Source organism: Bubalus kerabau, chromosome 3, assembly GCF_029407905.1.
Source record: "Bubalus kerabau isolate K-KA32 ecotype Philippines breed swamp buffalo chromosome 3, PCC_UOA_SB_1v2, whole genome shotgun sequence".
Lineage (NCBI taxonomy): Eukaryota > Metazoa > Chordata > Mammalia > Artiodactyla > Bovidae > Bubalus > Bubalus kerabau.
In genome coordinates, this window is record NC_073626.1 from 115,579,603 (window position 1) to 115,595,555 (window position 15,953).

Consider the following 15,953-nt stretch of genomic DNA (forward strand, 5'->3'; position numbering starts at 1 on the left):
GAGTTACGATTTCAAATAAGTTACTGGCCAAACAAATATTCTATGGAAGCTTTGAGGTTCACGCTCAAACACACACAGGAAAATGCTGGCTTGAAAGATCAAATGTAAAGCAAAGATTCACTTTTTGGAGTAAGTACTTAAAATGCATGTATTAAAAAGTGATCCTTTTGGCCAACGCAATAGTTTACATTACTTTTATTATTTTGAGACTATTTCTTTTTTTATTGCTTAATATACTATTCTGTTTTCTTCTAAGTTAACAGACCAGGGGAGACCTATCTTTAGATAATAAAAAGCAGTCATAAAGTGTAAATTTATCCATAGGTAGAAGGGGAATCAACAGATAAAATGGAATTAGGACTCTGGTTCACTAAAAAGAGAATAGTTTCTTACACATGGAATTGTTCAAGAGTCGAATAGGCCATTTCATAGAGTATATAGTATACAGACTTCTGACATCAGAAGCATTCTTCAGGAATCTGGTGTGGTTAGGGAGCTGGATGAGATCACAGGTGTATTAGTCAGGCATGCTGTGATAATTAGCACCTACAACTTACTGGGTTAATACAAACTTTTTGTCTGGCACCACATGTTTGATACCAGTCAGGTGACTCTCTAGTAGACAGTAAACTGGGGCCCACAGCTTGTTTTCATATGTCCTTTGAGCTACAAATGGCTTTTTCATTTTAAAGATTTGTGAAAACAATATAAAACACAACAAAAGAACATGTGACAGAAATGGTATGTTATTTGTAAAGCCACGTAAAACATCATCTGCCTTTTATGCAGTGATTCAGAGATTTGGCTACTTCCACCTCGTGGCTCCTTCCTTCTCAATAGCTCTGCCATCTCAACAAGTAGTCTCCACCATGGTCTCTTCTGGTCACACTCTAGAATGAGTCATGCAGCACCACCTAACTGCAACAGGGCTGGGAAGTGTGCTGACCCAGATGCCCAAGGGAGCAGAAGAATACCAACATGGGAAAGCATGGTAAGTCCCCACCACCGCTTGTATTATTTTATTCTAACTCCGAGATTCTATGATTCTAAATATTTCAACTGTAATTTTCATTTTTAGTACATATCATAATGAAATGCTTTTAAAATTGATTTAGAAAGAAATGTTTCAAAATATCACAGCTGGTGGTAGAGCAAAAATGCTTTATATTTGAGTTAGAAGTAAAACAAAGGAAAACTAAATATCATAGGTAGCATGTGTAGATTAAATTTCTTCAGTTTGCATAGATTTCACATTTTAGCATGCTTCAATGGTACTAATGAATCATAACAACGTGAAATTTTAAACATTTCATGATTGGAACAGAAGAATTGATAGGTCTTGCAGAAAAATATATACGTGTACCGACTTTGTAAATGAGAATAAAGTAAGTTCTATGCCATCACTGAGGGAAAACTTGGTTAATTTGGTCATTTCAAAATCTCAACACTTCTCATTGAATTGATTTAGTCAGTATGAAACAGCTGCAAGCTAAATTATACATGATGATAGTGAAATATTTTATAGATTGTTTAGCCATATCTACTGGGCATACTAAAAGACATAAATTAGAGTAGCTCTTTTCCCTTTAATCTAGCAAGTGAATGTTGTATTACATGGTAAGACTTCATTTATACAAACTCACCAAGCTCGATAAAATTAGTTTCCAGTTCAAAATCAGTTTAATTGTACCAGAATATGCTGTTATACTAGGAAGACAGAAAAACAATTTTAAGAGTCTACAGCTCACAAGCAAATCACAAAAAATAGGATTGCAATTCATAAAATATTAATAATCAACTGTCAATATGCAAAAATGAGGCAGAAAGTATGAGAAATTAAGAGGATGCATTAAAATATTTAAACGAAACAAAATTGACCAATATTACCATGATAAAGCTAAAAACCTGAAAATGATTTCAGCTGCACATTTAAAAAGGATTAAAGGGTTCTGTCAGGGCATACTACAAGTATTAGTTGGAATAAATCTTTCAAATTATTATTAATAAGACATAATGAACTCCAAAACAGTTGTTTAAAATATTAAATTGCAGAGTTGATGGGGAAAAAATTACAAAAATCAAAGAAATCTGAAGAAATGAAAAATGAACCCAGTGATTTTTTCAATATCTGAAAACACTGTAGGGGACAAAATATAAACTGATACCAAGGGATGAAAAGAAGGATGACAACTAACATACTCTGTAAAATCGTCAACACCAGTGATAGACGCTTTGGTTTTCAAGTTTCATTGAACAAATGACTTTAAAATGGAAGTAGATTAAAAAGTAGTAGCCTCTAAGTTTTGTGGAATTGTATTTTGACATTTAGAGGAAGGATATCCTTAAAGAAAAATTCTGCTAAACATGTCTAGTAGAAAGGCCATAGGTATTACTGGCAAATAACTTGAAAATATTTAAAAACATGATTATCATTTTAAAGATTTTTAAATACATTTATTTACCTTAAAAATGAAAAATACCAACCAAAACACCATGAAGCATGTCCAGGGACCCTCGGTTGATAAAAATTAAAAATTCCCTCTCTCTCTTGGCAACCAATTCCAAGAACCAATTCCAATTCACAATATTTAGTATCAAAATGTTCTTCCTGAAATGTTCCCAAGCTACACTGTAACTTCTTTTTCTGTACTTAGTGAACAATAATGTATACATTATGAATAAATAGCCCAAGTGTTAACAGCTAAAAGACCTTCAATGAGAAATTTTAATTGCTGAGACTACTGGCCCTTAATTTCTTTGGCATCCATTCCAAGGGTGGTGAAAGGATGGGGACCATAAAGACGATAATGACTAACACTTGAGCATGGCATGCCAGGTGCTATGGTCTAAATGTTTGTTTCCCCTCAATCCTTACGTTGAAATCCGAATCTGATGTGATGGTGTTAGGAGGTAGGGCCTTTGGAAGGTGCTTAGGCCATAAGGTCATTAATTCAAGGAGCCCTCATGAATGGAAATGGAGCTTTTATAAATAAGAAACCCCTCAGTCCTTCTTCCCTGCAAGAAGTCTGCAATCTGCAACCCAGAAGACAGCCTTCTCAAGTCTCCAATCTGCAACCCAGAAGACAGCCTTCACCAGAACTCAATCATGCTGGCTCTCAGATCTTGTACTCTAATCTCCAAATCTGTGAGCGATACATTTCTGCTATTTACAAGTTACCAGTCTATAGGCTTCCCTGGTAGCTCACATAGTAAAGAATCCACCCGTAATGTAGGAGACGTGGGTTCGATCCCTGGGTTGGGAAGATTCTCTGGAGAAGGGATAGGCTACCCACTTCAGTATTTTTGCCTGGAGAATTCTATGGACAGAGGAGCCTGGTGGTTTACAGTCCAAGGGGTCACAAAGAGTTGGACACAACTGAGTGACTTTCACTTTTTATAGCCTATGTTATTTTGTTATAGCAGCTCAAACTAAAATAATGAGTGCCAAACACACATAAATGAAGTCATTTAATCTCAAAAGAGCCCATTGAGCTAGGTATATATTTCCCCTATTATACAGATGGGGGAAATAAAGGCAAGGAGGGTTTTGCAAAATGCCTAATGCCTTAAAGCTATCAAATAAGAGGGGGCAGGATACTATTCAAGGTATTTCAAGACTAGTGAGCTGTGCTGCCTAATAAGATAGCTACTAGCCCATGTAGCTATTTAAATTTAATTAATATTAAATAAAATTCAGTTTTTCAGTTACACGGCCACATCTCAAGAGCTCAGCAGCTACATGTGTCTAGGGGCTACCATGCTGGGCAGTGCAGATAGGGAACATTTCCACTGTTGTACAAAGTTCTACTGGATACTACTGATCTGTCTGCAATCTTAGTCACTACACAGTATTCCTTTCTTGTATGTGAAAAGCAATGTGTGCTTAGAGAATTGGCATTATATGTGAATCAATTAATCTACAATTCAGTATTTCCAGTGTTTTGTTATTCCTCTCCACCCCAACTTATTATCATTATTGACATCTACCACACTGAATCTCTTAAAATGTGTATCTCGCCAGCACTTTAGACTCCAGGCTTCAATTTGAAGAAATATAGTGCTAATGTATTTTAAAAGCTTATATCAAAATTTAAGACTGTTTTGTTGTTTTTATTCACTAAGTCGTGTCTGACTTTTCTGCAACCCCATAGACTGTTGGACTGTAGTCTGCCAGACTCCTCTGTCCAAGGAATACTTCAGGCAAGAATACTGGAGTGGGTAGCCATTCCTTTCTCCAGGGGATCTTTCCAGCTCAGGGATCCAAAGAGCATTTTCTGCACTATAGGCAGATTCTTTACTGCTGAGCTATGAGGGAAGCCCATTCCTTCATTTATGGGTCCATTATTTTATTCAGTGAATGATGACTATATACATACTGGCTTCTGTTTTTTCTGTCTATTGAAGGCCCAGTTCCTGTATTTCTTCTGGTGTTGGTATCACACACCAGTGGCCTTGCCCTGTACTTGACTCAACCTCCACTTACAGCCCCAGGGGTGAGTATATGATGTAGGCATATGCTATATACATCACAACCCATATTGGACATTTTCAGGGTTGAACTTGTGACTTAAGGTGAGTCATTCAGAAATGTGCCATAAGATCTTCCTTGTCACCAATCACCAGCTCATTCCTATAGAGATAAAGAAATCTAAAGAATAAGTAAGCCAGGATTTACAGGCAAGGAATTTTTCCTGGCAACATGGATGAAGCTGTCCACAGAATGCCTGCAGAGAGGACCTTAAGAGTCAGATTAATACCATTTGAGGTCTGGACCTAGCATATGAGTTAGGAAGTTCTCCTTTTGTTGAGTTAGTATGTTCTGGATTTCTACTGCTTGAAAGATCAGAGTGTAAAGATCCTTGGAACTGTCTGGGAAGGAGAATAAAATGAAGATGCATGGTTAAAAATGGTAATTACTACAAGAAATAAAATAGAGTGCACAATTTCCCCATTAGAAAAGTAAATGCAAAAAAACCCAAAAACAAAGAAAGAAGCAAACTCAACAACAAAATATTATCTTAAGATAACTGTATTGATAATTACCACAGTAGAACAGTGGGACTAAAGGGTACTTGTCCTAGACTCCTAGCCCTGTGTCTCTAAACTAGAGTCAAGTCCGGGCTTAAGTCACTGATTAAGAAAGAAAAAAGGCTGAATGAAATAAGTAAGACAGAAAAAGACAATTATCACAGAATATTGCTTATATGTGAAATCTAAAAAAAAAAAAAAAAAAAAAAAAAAAATGGTACAAATGAATTTATTTACAAAACAGAATCACAGATGTAGAAAACAAACTTGTGGTTACCAGGGGACAGGAAAGGGAGGGATAAACTGGGACGTTGGGACTGACATAAACAGGGCAGGTTTGGTTCCCCAAGAGGGTCTGGTCCAGACCTCTCTCCTTGGCTTACAGATGGGTCTCCAAATTGCCTCTTTTTATAGGCACACTAGTTATACTGAATTAAGGGCTCACTCTAATCTAGCATGACCTCATCTTAACTAATGATATCTGCAATGACCCTATTTACAAGTAAGGTTACGTTCTGAGGTACTGGGGGTAAGATGTCAACTTAAGCTTCTTTTTGGGGGGGGAGGAGGGCACAATTCATCCCATAATAATATTGTAAGAATTTATGACTTAAAAAAGGTGATGTTGGGGGCTTCCCTGGAAGCTCAGTGGTAAAGAATCTGCTCAACAATGCAGGAGACTCAAGTTCGATCCCTGATCCAGGAAGATCCCACATGCCACGGAGCAACTCAGTCCATTGGCCACAACTACTGAGCCTGTGCTCTAGAGCCAGGAAACTGCAACTGTTGAGCCCATGTGCTGCAACTACTGAAGCTCGGTGCCCTCGAGCCTGTGGTCCACAATAAAAGAGGCCACTGCAGTAAGAAGCCTGTGCAATGCAATGAAGAGTAGACCCCACTTGCTGCAACTAGAGCAACGTCTGTGCAGCAATGAAGACCCAGCACAGCCAAAAATAAATAAATTTTAAAAATTATTAAAAAAAAAAGATGATGTTGGAGGAAAGGTCTTAAAGAATCTAACATTTTAGATTCTTTAAAAATAAATCTTGCTCTGTCAAAATGTCTTTTCCATGGTCTATGATTTCTACTGGTACTGCTATGAACATTTTCCAGTAATAATAGAAGCCTGGGATCTTTATTGTGATCACCGGGCTTGGTTCATAAACTGTTCCTGTCCATGTAATCAAAGGAAGCTAATACAGTAAGTAGAGGTTTTCTTTAAAAAAAAAAAAAAAAAAAAAAGTTATCTCTATATATCAGAAGTTATTGGCAGTTCATCAGCTTTCAACTTTTTCATCTGCCTTACTTCTCATTGTACGTTGAAAGTGTTAATTGCTCAGTCATGTCTGACTCTTTGAGACCCCACGGACTACAGCCGGCCGGGCTCCTCTGTCCACAGAATTCTCCAGGCAAGAATACTGGAGTGGGTCGCCATTCCCTTCTCCAGGAGATCCTGCCAACCCAGGGATCGAACCTAGGTCTCCTGTACTGCAAGCAGACGCTTTACCATCTGAGCCACCAGGGAAGCCCATTGTACGCTGGTGAAAATTAATTTTTCTCAACTACAAAAGCTTAACATATGGCATGTTAAAGACAAAGTTTTGAAGGCCAGAAACAAAATTTAAAAAGGTTTTTTAAAAATACTGAATTTATCCCAGATGTACAAACTTAGATAATTACAAAATAGCCAACTGACACAGGTATCTAAATTTCAGTATCAGCATTTCTTAGATGCTTTACTTTTTTTTTCATTTATTTATTTTTACTTTACAATATTGTATTGGTTTTGCCATACATCAACATGAATCCGCCAAGGGTGTACACGTGTTCCCCATCCTGAACCCCCCTCCCACCGCCCTTCCCATGCTTTACATTTTAACCTTAATATGACTGAGTAGTAAACTTGAAAAGTTCAAATTATAAAAGTTTATAATGCTTCTTAAATATCTATTAAGGCAGAATTTTAACTGAGAATAAAAAACCTTGTAATTACACTCTTAGATTGATTTATTAAGAACTGACTGAACATTAGCTAATCTGAAAACCACATATAATGTGTATTTTTTCATGTCCAATGTAAACTTCTGGAAACAGCTTGAAGCTACACAGTATTTAATTTTACTATGATAAACAGCTTCAATTGTGCTAAGAAAAAAAATACTAATATGCCTCATTATATTATTACTTTATGAAGGGCCCAATATTTAGGCTTCTAGCTACATGTATAGCACATTTTAATACATTTTGTGTCATTAAATAATAATAAAGTCTCATTTTCAAAAAGAATTATTTAAAACTGAAGCCCAAGAAAGCCATTATTAAAAAACATACCTTTAACACAACAATCAAAAAACCAAACAACTGTGCTAAAAAATGGGAAAAGGATCAGAAATTTCTCCAAATTAAATACACAAATGGCTAAAGAAGCACATGCAAAGATGCTCGGCCACGATGATCACAAGGAAAATACAAATACAAACAAGAAAGAGATAACATCCAACATTTATTATGATTCTTACTATTAAGACAGCAGAAAATAACAGAGTTGGTGAGAATGTGGAGAAACTAGAACCCCTGTGCATCGTTGGTGGAAATGTAAAATGGTACAGGCACCATTTACAGTACGGTTATTCCACAAAAACTTAAAAATTTAATTACAGGCATATCTGCAGTTTCAGATCCATACAACTACAACAAAGCGAGTCAAAAAGACCTTTTGGTCACCCAGAACACAAGTCATATTTACACTATACCACAGTCTAGAAGGACTTTGCCAGTGGCTCAGTAGTAAAGTTTCTGCCTGCAATGCAGGAGATGCAGGTTGGATACCTGGGTAGGCAAGATCCCTTGTGGAAGGGAATGGCAAGCCACTCCAGTATTCTTGCCAGAAAAACCCATGGACAGAGGAGCCTGCCAGGCTACAGTTCAAAGAGTCCCACAAGAGTCAGACACAACTTAGCAACTAAAACAACAAAAGTCACAAATACTCAATGAAGTGTGCAATAGCATTAGGCCTAAAAAACCATGTATATATCTTAATTAAAACATCAATTGCTGCTAAAACATGCCAACTCTCATCTGACCCTTTACCCAGTTGTAGTAGTAACTTCCAAGATCACTGTAACATAATAATGAAAAAGTTCGAAATATTTGGAAAATTACCAAAATATGACACAAAATGAGCAAATGTTGGAAAAATGGTGCTGGCAGACTCACCTGATGAAGGGTTGTTGCAAACCTTCAATTTGTAAAAAAACAAAAACAAAAACAAAACGCTGTGTCTGTGAAGTGCAATAAAGCAAGGTATGTCTGTACTATATAATCTAGTAATTCCACTTCTAGCTCACACACCCAAAAGAACTGAAATCGAAGTCTGAAAATAGACATCTGTACACCCATGTTCACAGCAGTATTATTCACAACAGCCAAAAGAGGGAAACAACCCAAATGCCCATTAAGAGATGAACAAGTAAACAAAATGTGGTATATAGAGAAAACATATTATTGTTTAGCCGTAAAAAAGCAAATTCTGACACTAAAATAGGATAAACCTTGAGGACCTTATGCTGAGTGAAATAAGCCACTCACAAAGAGAAAAATACTGAGATACCTGCTGCTGCTGCTGCGTCGCTTCAGTCATGTCTGACTCTGTGTGACCCTATAGACGGCAGCCCACCAGGCTCCCCCGTCCCTGGGATTCTCCAGGCAAGAACACTGGAGTGGGTTGCCATTTCCTTCTCCAGTGCATGAAAGTGAAAAGTGAAAGGGAAGTCACTCAGTCGTGTCCTACTCTTCACAACCCCATGGACTGAAGCCTACCAGGCTCCTACGCCCAAGGGGTTTTCCAGGCAAGAGTACTGGAGTGGGGTGCCATTGCCTTCTCTGATAAGATACCTAGCATAGTCAAATTCATAGAGACAAAACAGAAAGCTTACTGCCAAAATCTGGGGAAGAAGGGAATGGGGAGTATTTAATTATACAGCTTTGGTTCTGCCAGAGTTCTGGACACTGGTTTCACAATGTGAACATACTTAACATCACTGAACTGTACACAAAAGTGGTTAAGATGGTAAATTTTGTGTTATGTGTTTTTTTACTACAATAAAAACAACTTTTCACCCACCAACAGGATCAAGCTGGTTTTTGCCCTAAATTTAGGACTGAACACACACAAACTCATAAAAGTAAACAGCACTTTAAACTATACATTAGTACCAGATTTCAAGAGGAATGTATTGGTATATAAATGGAGTAGAAATATATGTAAACTTCACACCCATATATAGCTCATACAAATGAAATAAGGAATTACTGGATTTAAACTTGTTGAGAGGTTGGGATTAATAAATCAGATACAAGAATCCTTACCACAGACAGCTTCAGCCTCTTTTCCTGCCACCACATACCTGACGGCCTGAGAGAGGTTAACATACTCCTTTCTGAAATCTTCCCAAATGGGAAGAAAGAAAAGGTATAATTTGAATGACTCTCCCTCTTCTTATCTCCTTGAGGGAAAGCAATCTTCTCCTTTTCCACTTAAAATTTCTCTAATGCTAGAAATATAAAGAAAAATGCATAAATGACAAGGATGAGAATAATGGAAGGGGCAGGAACTGGGATCACAAGCACAGGTCAGTAAGTTTTAGGGCAAGTAAGAATTCTTAGTCACTACTGTGTCTCCTAGAAATCCTATCACAGTCCCTGGTATACAGTTAGGGATCAACACATTCTAAAGAGAAATGGACTAGGTTTGAAGAAAAGGGAGGGACATTCCTTCACTTGAGACTGGTAGAAGACAAAAAGAGTGAGTACTCCGAGAGGTTTTTAAATTACCCATGGATAAATCAGTGACCCTCCAACTGTTATAAATAGCCTCAATATCTTCACAAAGATAGGAGAAAAAGTCATTTATGAAAATAAGGGCAGGAGATAGCAAGGGGCTTAAAGAGAAAGGAGAAAAGCCAACTGTAAATTCAAGTCTAGACATACAAAAGACAGTTATACAAGGATTACAATCACCAAGTCAAAACAGGAATTGATTACAAAGATTTTAAAAGGTTTTTAAGGTTTTAAAAAACTTTTAAGTTTTTAAAAAGGTTAAACATGCTTAGTTCTACATCTTCTTTTAACCACCCCCACATATCAGAAAAAGCATAAAAATGAGACCATGTGGGTGATCTAGAAACTAAGGTCAGGATACTGGCCTCTGTGAAGTAAGAGAGCGTTATGCATTTACCGTGAAACAAAATGGGTGAGCAGATGGCCAGCTCTGTGAAAAAGTTCTTCTGTGAGGTAATTTTAATAAGGCTTGATAAAACAAGAGCATACTACAAAACATTTTTGGGGGAGTTAATATTCTTTATCCTTAGGTCTTCCCTAAGGAATCCACCTGCAATGCAAGAGACCTGGGTTCAATTCCTGGGTCCAGAAGATTCCCTGGAGAAGGAAATGGCAACCCCCTCCAGTATTCTTGCCTGGAAAATTCCACGGACACAGGAGCCTGGCGGGCTCCAAAACAGCTTAGCAACTAAACCGCCATTCTTTATCCTTAGAAATTACACTACCAGTTCCTTCTACGGTAGAGTTCAAAACAGGAAAATGTTAATTAGCATAGCTTTGAAAACCAATTCTCTTAACTAGAAACACAAATTCTAGTTAAACACAAGTTCTAGTAGAAACACAAGTTCCTCAAATAGTTCTTAAGACATGCCTCTGCCTACAGGAAAAATATGAGAGTATCAAGAAGGATAAGGACAGTTCAGTGCTAATGATCAAATCAGCTGATGCCAGTGCTGAGACTGGGATTTGGTATTCACTGGGACACAGACATCAGGATTGAGTCATCAGTTCATTTCATAAAGTTATCTCTCAGCTATCAGACTGTCATCACTTCTCATCTGAGACATAAAGGAAAGAAATTTTATTCAAGTCAAAGTTTTGATAGAATTTTAACTTGAAGTAGAATATATCTGAATTTTTTGAAAAGAAAGTTTATTTTTCTAAATCTTTCTCTAAATAACTTTTCTTGCACTGTAAGTATAATTATCTCAAATCAATTTAAGATACCTAATTATATTTAAATCTATTGATACAAACATTTATAAAGTTCAACTGCATACAAGGTATTATAATCAAGCTGATAAAGGTAATTTTAAACTGGAGCAGTGTCTATGACCGGGTGTAGGGGGACAGCAGGTGGTAGAGGAGGTGAGGGTTGAGTACGTGGTGAATTACACATAGTACCAGGTACAAGCAATAACTGATATGAAAATAACACCCCCACACATATATATACAGTGCATGGGAGAACAATGGCAGAGTACCCTGCTGGGGTGTTTTTTTTTTTTTTTTTAATAAACTTATCAAGTGGATTTGTAATGATTTATTAGATTGAAAAAAAGTATATTATTAGATTTTCATATCATCTCTTAGAGTTATGAATTTGGCTTGAACTGTTTATGTGTATTTCTCCGTATTTTAAGCACAGTTTCTTCATTTGTATATCTGAATTAAGAAAGCAAACAATGAGATGAAAATAGGAAAGTACTCTACTCATTTTACCCTCACTCTACATTTATAATCTCTAAAGATCCTTTGACATTCCCCTTCCCGCAAAAAGAGGGGTGGGGTGGGGGAGATATTCTTAAGCTGAAAGTGAAAGTCGCTCAGTCGTGTCTGACTCTTTGTCACCCTAAGGACTATACAGTCCATGGAATTCTCCAGTCCAGAATACTGGAGTGGGTAGCCTTTCCCTTCTCCAAGGGATCTTCCCAAACCAGGGATTGAACCCAGGTCTCCCGCATTGCAGGAGGATTCTTTACCAGCAGAGCCACCAGAGAAGCCCAAGAATACTGGAATGGGTAGCCCATCCCTTCTACAGCGGATGTTTGGAATCAAACCGGGGTCTCCTGCACTGCAGATGGATTCTTTACCTGCTGAGCTACCAAGGAAGCCCATTCTTAAGGTGAATGTGCTTTGAGTCAAATGTGTTAACTCTCACCTTGAAAACAAATACTATACAGTTAACAAAAAATATTTATCTTAAAACCCAGAGGGCCATCTCTGTCCCCTGTTATGTAGATATCTTAGAAGTGTCTAACTTACAAACAACCTTATGTGCAAATATTATCAAATCCCACTGACACGCAAATAAATAAATAAACCAACAGTATCCCATTCTATCTTCCCTCTAACATGGCCTCAAAGTCTGAAAGTACTTCTGCCTCCCTCTATCCCCATTAATTCTTGCTGTTAGTTCTCAGGTATAAAGAACAACTTCGTGAATTCTCTTACTCTCACCTAATTCTCTTAACTCTCACCTGACTATGCCAAAGCCTTTGAATGTGTGGATCACAATAAACTGTGAAAACTTCTGAAAGACATGGAAATATCAGACCTCCAGACCTGCCTCTTGAGAAACCTGTATGCAGGTCAGAAAGCAATAGTTAGAACTGGACATGGAACAACAGACTGGTTCTAAATAGGAAAAGGAGTACATCAAGGATGTATATTGTCACCCTGATTATTTAACTTTTATGCAGAGTACATCATAAGAAACGCTGGGCTGGAAGAAGCACAAGCTGGAATCAAGATTGCCTGGAGAAATATCAACAACCTCAGATAGGCAGATGACACCACCCTTATGGCAGAAAGTGAAGAAGAACTAAAGAGCCTCTTGATGAAAGTGAAAGAGGAGAGTGAAAAAGTTGGCTTTTAAAGCTCAACATTCAGAAAACTAAGATCATGGCATCCAGTCCCATCACTTCATGGCAAATAGATGGGGAAACAGTGGAAACAGTGTCATACTTTATTTTTTGGGCTCCAAAATCACTGCAGATGGTTGACTGCAGCCATGAAATTAAAAGATGCTTACTCCTTGGAAGGAAGTTATGACAAACCTAGAGAGCATATTAAGAAGCAGACATTACTTTGTCAACAAAGGTCCGTCTAGTCAAGGCTATGGTTTTTCCAGTAGTCATGTATGCATGTGAGAGTTGGACTACAAAGAAAGCTGAGCGCAGAAGAATTGATGCTTTTGAACTGTGGTATTGGAGAAGACTCTTGAGAGTCCCTTGGACTGCAAGGAGATCCAACCAGTCCATTCCAAAGGAGATCAGTCCTGGGTGTTCACTGGAAGGACTGATGTTGAAGCTGAAACTCCGATACTCTGGCCACCTGATGCGAAGAGCTGGCTCATTTGAAAAGACCCTGATGCTGGGAAAGATTGAGGGCAGGAGAAGAAGGGGACAACAGAGGATGAGATGGTTGGATGGCATCACCAACTCAATGGACATGGGTTTGGATTGACTCTGGGAGTTAGTGATGGACAGGGAGGCCTGGCGTGCTGTGGTTCACGGGCTTGCAAAGAGTTGGACAGAACTGAGCAACTGAACTGAACTGAACTCAAAGGAAAATACTATTGAGAAGCTGAGTCTTGCTCATTGCCGCTTGCTGGAGCTCAGTCCTGAGATCACCCTATTTCCAGTAAATTATTTCACTTTACTTACTGTCCTATACTCTCTTGCCCCTACAAGACAGTCCAATGTGTATGTTAATACTCCTCCCCTATCACCACTTTAAATAGATGGGTGGTAGTAGGCTATCAGATTAGATTATTTCTCTTGAATTTTAACTTGGGACTCACTATCTCACTAAAATAAAGATAATGGGCTAGGGGTCATACAGCAACACAAGCATTGTGCTAGAATAATACATTACAACTGTGCTTGACCTTGAAATTGCTAAAAACATATTTCTAGGCCCCCTTTATGGAGATTCTAACTTAGTAGACAGCAAGTGTATATTTGGGCTTCCCTGGAGGCTCAGACAGTGAAGAATATGCCTGCAATGCAGGAGACCCAGGTTCGATCCTTGGGTCAGAAGATCCTCTGGAGAAGGGAATGGCTACCCACTCCAAAACACTCGAAAGTAACTGTCAGTAGGTTGGCCATATGATTTACTGTCCAAGACAGGGCACACTTCAGAGTGAAAGATGGCACTTTTACAATTAAGTCAGACAACAGGCATAAACTGGGACTGTCCCAGGCAAACTGGTAACTACCTATTTATCAGTTAAGTTTGGAAAACACTCAAGAATCAGTATCATTTCAATCCTCCAATATGTCTTAGAGCTAAGCCTTTAATGTGTTTGTACACATACTGGTATTGCATATGGAATACAGAACCTAAGTACTCATCAACAGTAGAGTAGAGCACATAAGAGCTACACAAACATTTAGATATCAAAGTTTACATAAAATTAAAGCACATAATAAGCACATGAGAAGATTCTCAACACCTTTAATCCTTAGAGAAATGCAGATCTAAAACACAATGAAAAATCTACTTAACATCTACTAGGATGCCTATGATCAAAAAGACAGACAATAGTAAGAACTGGTGAGCATGTGGAAAAGATAGAAATCCTTTTATATTGCTGCTGGGAATGCAAAATGCTACAGCTACTTTGGAAAACTGTTGATCAGTTCCTCAAATGGTTTAAGAGTTACTATCTGACCCAGCAATTCCACTGGTAGGCACACACCCAAGGGAAATGAAAACATATGTCTATACAAACACTTGTACAAGAATGTTTATAGCAGTGAAATTAAAAGACGCTTACTCCTTGGAAGGAAAGTTATGACCAACCTAGACAGCATGTTCAAAAGCAGAGACATTACTTCGCCAACAAAGGTTCGTCTAGTCAAGGCTATGGTTTTTCCTGTGGTCATGTATGGATGTGAGAGTTGGACTGTGAAGAAGGCTGAGCGCCGAAGAATTGATGCTTTTGAACTGTGGTGTTGGAGAAGACTCTTGAGAGTCCCTTGGACTGCAACGAGATCCAACCAGTCCATTCTGAAGGAGATTAGCCCTGGGATTTCTTTGAAAGGAATGATGCTAAAGCTGAAACTTCAGTACTTTGGCCACCTCATGCAAAGAGTTGACTCATTGGAAAAGACTCTAATGCTGGGAGGGATTGGGGGCAAGAGGAGAAGGGGACGACAGAGGATGAGATGGCTGGATGGCATCACTGACTCGGTGGACTTGAGTCTGAGTGAACTCCGGGAGTTGGTGATGGACAGGGAGGCCTGGTGTGCTGCAATTCATGGGGTCGCAAAGAGTTGAACACGACTGAGCAACTCATCTGATCTGATTTATAATTGCCCAGAAGTAGAAACAACTCAAATGGCCCTTAACTGATGAACTGATAAAAAAAAAATGTGGTATTACTCATATTGTGGCAGATTATTCAGCCACAAAAAGGAACAAAATATTGATTCTTGCTACCACATGGATGGACCTTAAAAACTTTATGCTTAAGTGAAATACAGTCACAAAAAAATGACATAATGTATGATTTCATGTACATGAAATTTCCAGAAGAGGCAAATCTATAGAGACGGAAAATAGATTAATGGTTGTCTGGGGCCAGGAGAATGATTGCTAATGGATATGGGGTTTCTTTATGAAGTGATGATAATGTTCTAAAACTAGATTATGGTGATAGTTGCATAACTTTTTGAATACACTAAAACTCAATGAACTGTAAATTTTAAGTCAGTGGATTTTATGGTTTGTGAACTGTATTTCAATAAAGTTACTTTAAAATATCAGTATAAAAAAGTCAACATTGGCCAATAAATTTCAATGTGATTTATATGCCAGGTTTTATATTAACTCTTTAAAAAGCCCACACCACATTTTCAAATCTTTTTGTATAAATTTGTTAACACTGCTTCATCAAAAGCATCTGACTGACCTGAATTCAAAGTCTGGCTCACGAAAGCCAAGTCAAACTCATTACCTTTAGGATCATAATACACCTGTAGAGCCACATTCTGATGTTCCTCAAGCTTCAATTTCTGCAAATGCTGTTCATATCAATTCTTACCTACTCCTCCTATCATGGTGATGATTTGTAAATA

At 37.9% G+C, this 15,953-nt stretch overlaps 1 protein-coding gene and 1 long non-coding RNA gene across 14 annotated transcripts in view; one reads left to right on the forward strand and one right to left on the reverse strand.

The window, feature by feature from the left end:
* Positions 1-15,953, reverse strand: part of R3HDM1 (R3H domain containing 1) — a 167,532-nt gene that overhangs the window by 136,474 nt on the left and 15,105 nt on the right. The window lies entirely within an intron of this gene.
* Positions 3,017-6,115, forward strand: LOC129646498 (uncharacterized). Its single transcript, XR_008711986.1, has 3 exons — positions 3,017-3,145; positions 4,405-4,493; positions 5,705-6,115. It is a non-coding gene; the product is annotated as an uncharacterized LOC129646498 (long non-coding RNA).